This window comes from Abramis brama (assembly GCF_963993115.1).
Source record: "Abramis brama genome assembly, chromosome: 18".
Classification (NCBI taxonomy): domain Eukaryota; kingdom Metazoa; phylum Chordata; class Actinopteri; order Cypriniformes; family Leuciscidae; genus Abramis; species Abramis brama.
This window is the reverse complement of record NC_139980.1, coordinates 11092539-11101843: the sequence shown is the minus strand read 5'-3', so window position 1 is coordinate 11101843 and position 9305 is coordinate 11092539. Positions and strand designations below refer to the sequence as shown.

At 39.3% G+C, this 9305-nt stretch overlaps 1 long non-coding RNA gene across 1 annotated transcript; it reads left to right on the top strand.

Moving 5' to 3' along the window:
* The first annotated feature begins 738 nt into the window (after window positions 1–738).
* On the top strand, window positions 739–7914 carry LOC311068677. The gene is made up of 3 exons (XR_014603414.1): window positions 739–830; window positions 6928–7058; window positions 7859–7914. It is a non-coding gene; the product is annotated as an uncharacterized lncRNA (long non-coding RNA).
* The last annotated feature ends 1391 nt before the right edge of the window (window positions 7915–9305 follow it).

The window sequence follows — 9305 nt, the reverse complement described above, 5'->3', positions numbered from 1 at the left end:
CAGCAGAAGAAGAAGAGTTCGACCGATCATAGCGCTGGTTCATTCCCCAAATAGCAAGCGAGGATGATTGACAAATGCGTAAGGCTTATGATTAAAAAGAGACTGTAAATTGACAGCAATACAGAATCCCGCTCGATCCCCCTTCCACTCCCGCCGTCTGACGGATTTCTTAAGTGAAGACAGTACAGTAGTTTCGGTACTTCTGATTCCTTACGGTAAACAGGCTGGGGGAGATGTGGAAAGTTGAAATATTGAATTGAGTTAACATAATCCTCTGCGTGATCGCTCTGAACAATATAATCTAAATAAACTTGAAATCGCTATGGCTAGCTTAGTTATTATGAAAGTGCTCTGTCTGACTTGTGGATGACTGGCAACTGCGAGTCTGGAGAAACAGGCGTTTATTTATTCATTCTCAGTGTTGAGAAATGTAGCATGAATGTGTAATGTTATTGTGTTAATAATAACTAAAGTACCTAATCATGTTACATATTCATTTAGTATGAAAACTAGCGTGTTAATTACTGGATTTAAAAATAGCCTACCATTGTCTCAGTGCTGCGCGAGCTCTCTCTAACAAACGCACGCACACAGAGAGAGAAGACGGACTAAGTCTAAATTTTGTTCTTGCTTGTGTTTTTTTTCTGTCAAAATATCAGAAAAAACAAGCAAACTGTAAAATGCTTTATTTTATTCATCAAAGCTAAATGCCAAATGAAATGATCTTCTGTATTGCAGCTGAAGAAAGGGGCAATTCTACAAACCCCAGAGAAAATGGACATGAAGATCAACCACCTGACTTCACTGGTCCAGACTCTAGTGGGAAACGGGTGCTTTTTACCGCAGATGCATGCAGAATGATGAAGAGGATGACGTCTTTCCACTCGCATCTATTGAAGACCTAGACCAGCTGGAACAAAGATGATCATATATATATATATATATATATATATATATATACTGTATATACTATATATATATATAAGTATTAGATTGTCTTTAAATGTTGTCACATGTTTGCCGGGAGCCAGAGCGCCTGACATCAAAGCAAATTTAAAAGTGCTGGCTAATGCTAATCGTAAATTCTCTAAGATTATTATTCACGTCGACACAAATGATGTTCGACTCCGCCAGTCGGAGATCACCAAAATTAATGTTAAAGAGGTGTGTGAACTCGCAAGTACGATGTTAGGCACTGTAATTTGCTCTGGCCCCCTTCCTGATCGCAGGAGTGATGAGATACTTATTAGATTGTCCTCACTCAATGGCTGGTTGTCTAAGTGGTGTCTGCAAAATAATATAGAATTCATAGACAATTGGAAAAGTTTTTGGGGCAGACCTGACCTGTTGAAAAGAGATGGTATTCATCCCTCCTGGGATGGTGTTGCTCTTCTCTCTAGTAATATGGCACATAGTCTTAGAGCTCAAACATGACAATCTGGGGCTCAGGTCAGGAAGCAGACAGACTGGCTAAACCGACCGTCTGCTAGCTATCTCGCGTCACCAACGTCAGATAAATCCCATCACATAGAGCCTCTTTCACCTAGATATCATCATATAGAGACTGTGGGCCCTATCTTGCACCCAGCGCAATTGACTTTGTACACCGACGCATGTATCATTCCTATTTTGCACCCGCGCAAAGCGCGCTTTTCCCTCCACAAAAGCACGTCGCTAAACTAGGGAATGAACTTGCGCTCCCTGGGCGGTTCAGCGCAAAAAAGGAGGCGTGTTCCGGCGCAAACGTCCCTTCATGCTATTTTGCAGGTTTAGAAAACAATTGCGCCACTAACCAGGAAAAAATAGTTTAAAGTCAGTGGCGGGTTGCGCATGTTATTCATATGCTATTTTAAGGGCGCATGCTTGGCCATAATCAATGTAGCGTGTGCACAACGCACATACACTTTGATTCTCTCATCTACACAGAAGCAGCAGTTTTCATTTTTGCAAATCATATATTATTACGATAGATAGATAGATAGATAGATAGATAGATAGATAGATAGATAGATAGATAGACAATTTATTATAAAAGCATACATCTAGCTTACACATTTACCCAAATTATCATACGCCTTTTTAACCGAAGTTAATTTGGGTGGGTTTCTCCATCCCCAACGTCCCTGACGAGAGCGTTGCTCTCCTTGGCTGTGAACCGCTCCTGGCGCGCGCCTGGCAAATACGCCGTTATAATAGGAATCCGCTTTAGAACAAAGCGCGCCTGCTCTTAAAGGGAATGTGAGATGTCGCTCTGATTGGTTTATTTCACGATACGCCCAAACCACACCTATGAATAATGAAGCTACTTCAGACCAACCCATTTTAGATTTGCGCCTGGCGCAAGAGTCATTTATCCCGCTGGGAAAATAGCAACAGCGCCAAGACCCGCCCACAAAGTTACTTGCGCTTTGCGCTTTGACACTTGCGTTTCAGATCGTTAAAATAGGGCCCTGTGTCTGTTCCCCGAATTAGGACATGCAAAAAACTTCCAAACTTCCATCTAAGGGTAAAAATTTAATTGATGTTCAACAAATAATAACAGATATAATACAAATGAGCAAATGATAAAGCTTGGGTTGCTGAATATTAGATCCCTTACTTCAAAAGCACTTATTGTTAATGATATGATTACAGACTATAATCTAGATGTGCTGTGTTTGACAGAAACCTGGCTAAAACCAAACGATTACATTACTTTAAATGAGACCACCCCGTAAGATTGCTGTTATAAACATGAACCTCGTCTGAAAGGCAAAGGGGGGAGGTGTTGCTGTAATTTATAGTAATATTTTTAGAATTACTAAGAAGTCTAGTTTCAAATATAATTATTTTGAAGTGTTGGTGCTTAATATAGCAATATATAGTGTAAACGATAAATCATGTTTGAGATTTGTGCTGGCTACTGTATACAGGCCACCAGGGCACCATACAGACTTTATCAAAGAATTTGCTGACTTTCTATCAGAGTTAGTACTGGTTGCAGATAAAGTCATAATTGTTGGTGATTTTAATGTACATGTAGATAACGAACAAGATGCATTGGGATTGGCATTTAAAGACATTCTTAACTCTGTTGGAGTTAGACAACGTGTCAGGACCTACTCATTGTCGTAATCATACCCTAGATCTAATATTATCACACGGAATCAATGTTGATGCCGTTGAAATTCTGCAGCAGAGCGATGACATCTCAGATCATTATCTAGACTCGTGTAAACTTCATTTAGCCAAGGCTGCAAAGCTGACTCCGTGTTACAAATATGTTAGACCTATCACTTCTGCCACTAAAGATTGCTTTATTAATAATCTTCCTGATCAGTTTCATCATCTCAGCATCCCAGATAGCTTAGAAGAACTCGATATTGCGACAGAAACTTTGAACTCTCTCTTTTCCAGCACTTTAGACACAGTTGCTCCGTTGCGCTTAAAGAAGACTAAATAGTCCAATGCCGTGGTACAACGAGCACACTCGGGCCCTTAAGAGAGCAGCCAGAAAAATGGAGCGCAACTGGAAGAAAACAAAACTAGAGGTATTTCGCATTTCATGGAAAGAGAGCTCGATTGCATACAGAGAGGCCTTAAAAGCTGCTAGATCTGCTTATTTTTCAACCCTATTAGAAGAGAATAAACAAAACCCTAGGTATTTATTTGAAACAGTGGCTAAAACTAATGAAAAATAAAGCTTCAAGCCCAGAAGTTTCCAAGCAGCACAGCAGTAATGACTTTATGAACTTCTTCACTTACAAGATTGATAATATCAGGGAGAAAATTATAACTATGCAACCGTCTACTACAGTATCGCATCAGACAGTGCATTGTAGTGTCTCTAAGGAAAAATTTGATTCATTCATTGCTATAGAAGAGGAAGAATTCGTTAAATCATCTAAATCGACAACATGTATGTTAGACCCTATACCGACTAAGCTACTGAAAGAGATGCTTCCAGAAGTCATAGATCCTCTTCTTAATATCATTAATTCATCTTTGTCATTAGGATACGTACCAAAAACTTTTAAGCTGGCAATGATTAAACCGCTTGTTAAAAAAACGCAACTTGATCGTACAGAATTAGTCAATTACAGGCCGATCTGGAATCCACCTTTTCTGTCAAAGATACTAGAAAAGGCGGTATCCTCACAACTGTGTTCCTTTTTAGAAAGAAATGATATCTGTGAGGATTTTCAGTCAGGATTTAGACCGTACCGTAGTACTGAGACTGTTCTCATTAGAGTTACAAATGATTTGCTCTTATCATCCGATCGTGGTTGTATCTCTCTATTAGTGTTACTCGATCTTAGTGCTGCATTTGATACTATTGACCACAACATTCTTTTACATAGACTCGAAAATTATGTTGGCATTAGTGGAATTGCATTAGCATGGTTTAAATCATACTTATCTGACCGTTATCAGTTTGTAGCAGTAAATGAAGAGATGTCTTATCGATCACAAGTTCAGTATGGCGTACCACAAGGCTCAGGACTAGGACTGTTGCTTTTCACTCTGTACATGCTACCCTTGGGAGATATAATTAGGAAGCATGGAATTAGTTTTCACTGTTATGCCGATTGATACTCAGCTCTATATTTCTTCATGCCCTGACGGAACTTACCGATTCACTAAATTAATGGAATGTATAGGTGATATAAAAAATTGGATGACTAGTAATTTCTTACTACTTAATTCTGAAAAAACAGAGATTCTAATTTTTGGACAAAAAAACTTCCTCACATAATAATCTAGAATACTGTCTAACACTTGATGGCTGCTCTGTCAAGTCTTCGTCGTCGGTTAGGAACCAACCTGGGTGTGCTCTTTGATAGCAATCTTTCATTTGAAAGTCACGTGTCTAGTATCTGTAAAAGCGCATTTTTCCATCTTAAAAATATATCTAAATTGCGTCATATGCTCTCTTTGACAAATGCAGAACAATTAGTCCATGCGTTCATGACATCAAGGCTAGATTATTGTAATGCTATTATGGGTGGTTGCCCTGCACGCTTAATAAACAAATTACAGCTGGTCCAAAACGCAGCAGCTCGAGTTCTTACCAGAACCAGGAAGTATGACCATGTTAGCCCAGTTCTGTCAACACTGCACTGGCTCCCTATTAAACATTGTATGAATTTTAAAATATTGCTGATGACTTGCAAAGAACTAAATGGTTTAGCTCCGCAGTACTTGAGCGATCTCTTAACGCATTATAGTCCTTCACGTCTATTGCGATCTCAAAATTCCGGCCAGTTGATAATACCTAGAATATCAAAATCAACTGCTGGCGGTAGATCCTTTTCCTATTTAGCACCAAAACTTTGGAACAGTCTTCCTAACATTGTCCGGGAAGCAGACACACTCTGTCAGATCAAAGCTAGACTAAAAACACATCTCTTTGACCTAGCATACACATAACACATTATAGACTGTTATAATTCAATGTTAGGCTGCACAGATTAGGTCAGCCGGAACCAGGAACACTTCCCATAAATCCTGATGTACTCGTTACATCATAAGAAGAATGGCGTCTACGCTAATATTAGTCTCTCTGTTTATCCCGAGGTTTACCGCAGTCCGCCGGATCCAGGCTGTATCCAGATCTGATGTAGGACCTGCGCTTGGACACGACGACAGTGCAGTCCTGAAATGTCAACTAGGCTCTTCCCTGTGAAGGTCTCCCTCCCCTCCCTTTACCTATCTACAGATAAAGCGTTGTCGGGATAATTCCGGTTTGCGTGGCTACGTGGAAGCGATAAAATTCTGTATTAATTTTAAGGCCAGACAAGTAGTATGTTGAGGGTTGATTTGTAGGGAAGGACTACATGCATGCGCACATATATTCAAACGCACATGCCTATAGACTGAACTTGCAATACGCATGTGCACGCCATCGGCGTTCTCACTGCTTCGCGTTTTTGAAGTTTGAACAAAAAGAACTTGAGAGTTTTCTGTTAAAACGGTGTCGTGTTCGCGGCCCCTAAGTTAATAACTAATGATCATTGCGACGGAAGTGAATTAATCAAGCTAACTTTAGCTGGACAATAACTTTATTCTAGAGCTGCTATAAAGCCAAAACACTTTACTTTAATTTCCTATTCTCAATGTAAAGCTGCTTTGGAACAATCTACATTGTTAAAAGCGTTATATAAATGAAGATGACTTGACTTGACTTGACTAGACGGATGTCAATCAAATAAGACATCCGTCTGGGAAAAAAGTAAACCTGTCCAGAGGTGAGATTGATAACAAGAACGAAGTGGAAATAACATTGCTTGGAAAACATATAAAGCTCTGACACATAAAGTGACAGTAAAATGAGAAGGGCCCTATTTTAACGATCTGAAACGCAAGTATCAAACGCGAAACGCAAGTAACTTTGTGGGCGGTTCTTGGGCGCTGTTGCTTTTATACCAGCGGGATAAATGACTCTTGCGCCCGACGCAAATCTAAAATGGGTTGGTCTGAAGTAGCTACATTACTCATAGGTGTGGTTTGGGCGTAACGTGAAATAAACCAATCAGGGCGTCATCTCACATTCCCTTTAAAAGCAGACACGCTTGAACGTTTGCGCCGGAACACACCTCCTCTTTTCGCTGAACCGCCTGAGAGTGCAAGTTCATTCCCTAATTTATTGACGTGCGTCTGTGGAAGGAAAAGTCGGCTGTGCGTCGGGTGCAAAATAGGAATGAGACATGCGTCGTTGTACAAAGTCAATTGCGCTGGGTTCAAGATAGGGCCCTATGTGTCAAACCTTGATGACGAATGAGCAAAGTGTAAAACACAGGAGACTGATAATGAATGTTAGCAGTAATTAAATGTTCATGTCATAGTAACAGCAACACATGCTTTGTATTTCATGGTAACATACACCTTTACGTGTACTACAGAAAGGTCAAACGTGATTAATCCGCTCTCTTCTGAAAACTTTCACAGAATGTCAGCAGCTTCGTCGGCTGCTTCATCGGCAGCTTGAGGGAAGGAGGGAACTTTACACCTTAGAGAACATGTTAGATCATCCCTGGTTTGCAGATACACAGAGAATGAAGAAGAAAGAAGCCAAAAAAGTAAGAAAAAGAGATGTTTTTTTGTTTAATCAATTCAGGCCTTTAAATCAAAAATACATTATTTGAGATAGAACAGGCTCAGACCTGCCAACCTGTACGCATTTTGAACTCAAAGTACGCTGGTACGATTTGTCACTCTAAACCACGCAAAAACCTGGTGCACGCACTGTACTCAAATCAAGCAACAGCAGAAGAAGAAGAGTTCGACCGATCATAGCGATGGTTCATTCCCCAAATAGCAAGCGAGTAACGGTAAACAGGCTGGGGGAGATGTGGAAAGTTGAAATATTGAATTGAGTTAACATAATCCTCTGCGTGATCGCATGGATTAACTTTAAAAATTCATGGTCACTCTGAACAATATAATGTAAATAAATTTGAAATCGCTATGGCTAGCCTAGTTATTATGAAAGTGCTCTGACTTGTGGATGACTGACAGCTGCGAGTCTGGAGAAACAGGCGTTTATTTATTCATTCTCAGTGTTGAGAAATGTAGCATGAATGTGTAATGTTATTGTGTTAATAATAACTAAAGTACCTAATTATGTTACATATTCATTTAGTATGAAAACTAGCGTGTTAATTACTGGATTTAAAAATAGCCTACCATTGTCTCAGTGCTGCGCGAGCTCTCTCTAACAAACGCACGCACACAGAGAGAGAAGACGGACTAAGTCTAAATTTTGTTCTTGCTTGTGTTTTTTTTCTGTCAAAATATCAGAAAAAACAAACAAACTGTAAAATGCATTATTTTATTAATCAAAGCTAAATGCCAAATGAAATGATCTTCTGTATTGCAGCTGTAGAAAAGGGCAATTCTGGAAACCCCAGAGAAAATGGACATGAAGATCATCCACCTGAGTACACTGGTCCAGTCCAGTCACTGGGAAACAGTCGCTTTTTACCACAGATGCATGCAGAATTTATTTATTTATTTATACAGTTTAAAGTTACAGGGACAGTGCACATTAATAAACATTTATGTAAATGTGCCAGTTTAGCCAACTTGGCTAATTTTCAACTGTAGTCCCTGGGCAGGTGTGATGTCAGATAAAATACATTAAAACAATCAACAATACTTATACATACTGTAAGGCCCGATATATTGGTCCAATGCCGGTTCACCAATACACGAGGAAGGTTATCACGTGTTCTATCCTCACTCATGCAAAGTATTGGTTGGTTAAATTTGCAATACATTAATCATATATATTTACTCGTTATTTCATCTGACTCCATAAATGAAAGGTTTTAATAATATCTGTGCCTCACTAAAAGTGAGCGAATGTTTGACTATTCCTTTAACCATTAAATGAACAATGTCAAAATCAGTTAGAATAATCACATGTAACAATTTAATATTTCAGATATCAGAGATCAATTCCACAATTAATTCAAATATCTAGAACATGGTTATACATTGGTTACACCAAATAATCTTACCCAGCTTGTACCTGAGAGATAGAGAGGAAAGGGAGAGACCACCTATGCAATTCATGTCCAGCAAAGAAGAGAACCAGAGAGAGGGAGACCACCTTCCTTTATCCTGTTTGACCAGGTGACATGGGGGATGGGGGAGACCACCCTCAAATGGCTTCTATCCAACAAAAGAGGGGTGGCCTTATCTGGCCTTATCTCTGAACCAGTTTTCTCTAAACTTCTATAAACCTTATTTCCTTTTATTTTATCTATCTGGATATGAGATATCTGTACCACTCACTTTGAGACATTTCAAATGACACCAAAAACATAAGAGTCAATGATAAACATTCACATTAAACCATGTTCTTGTGTGAGTTCTTAGTTGTTTCTGAGAGGAAGTGAGGTTTTATGGGGGAGGTCTAATGTTAATTAGCCAGCAGGGCCCTTTTGTCTCATAGACCAGGCCTCAACCAGTATTTTCAGTCTTACAATACATTAAATCGCATTTCATAAAATACATAAAGTACATTAAAACAAGGACAACAAAACATAAAACAAGGCAAAGCACGCTTCAGGTGATTTGAATAACTAAAAAGTATGGGCACACACTTGATTGTCTTTTAACCATGATTTTAAGTTAATTTTAAATGACCAATATGAGTCACAGTCTCTGATAGACGTAGGCAAACTGTTCCAGGTGCGAGCTGCTCTCACAGAAAAAGCTGACTGTCCAAAGGCAGTTCTCCTCACTTGTATTGCACAATCACCTCATGACACAGACCTGGTGTGTCTAACAACAGTTGTTTTCTGCTTTATAAAAGCAGT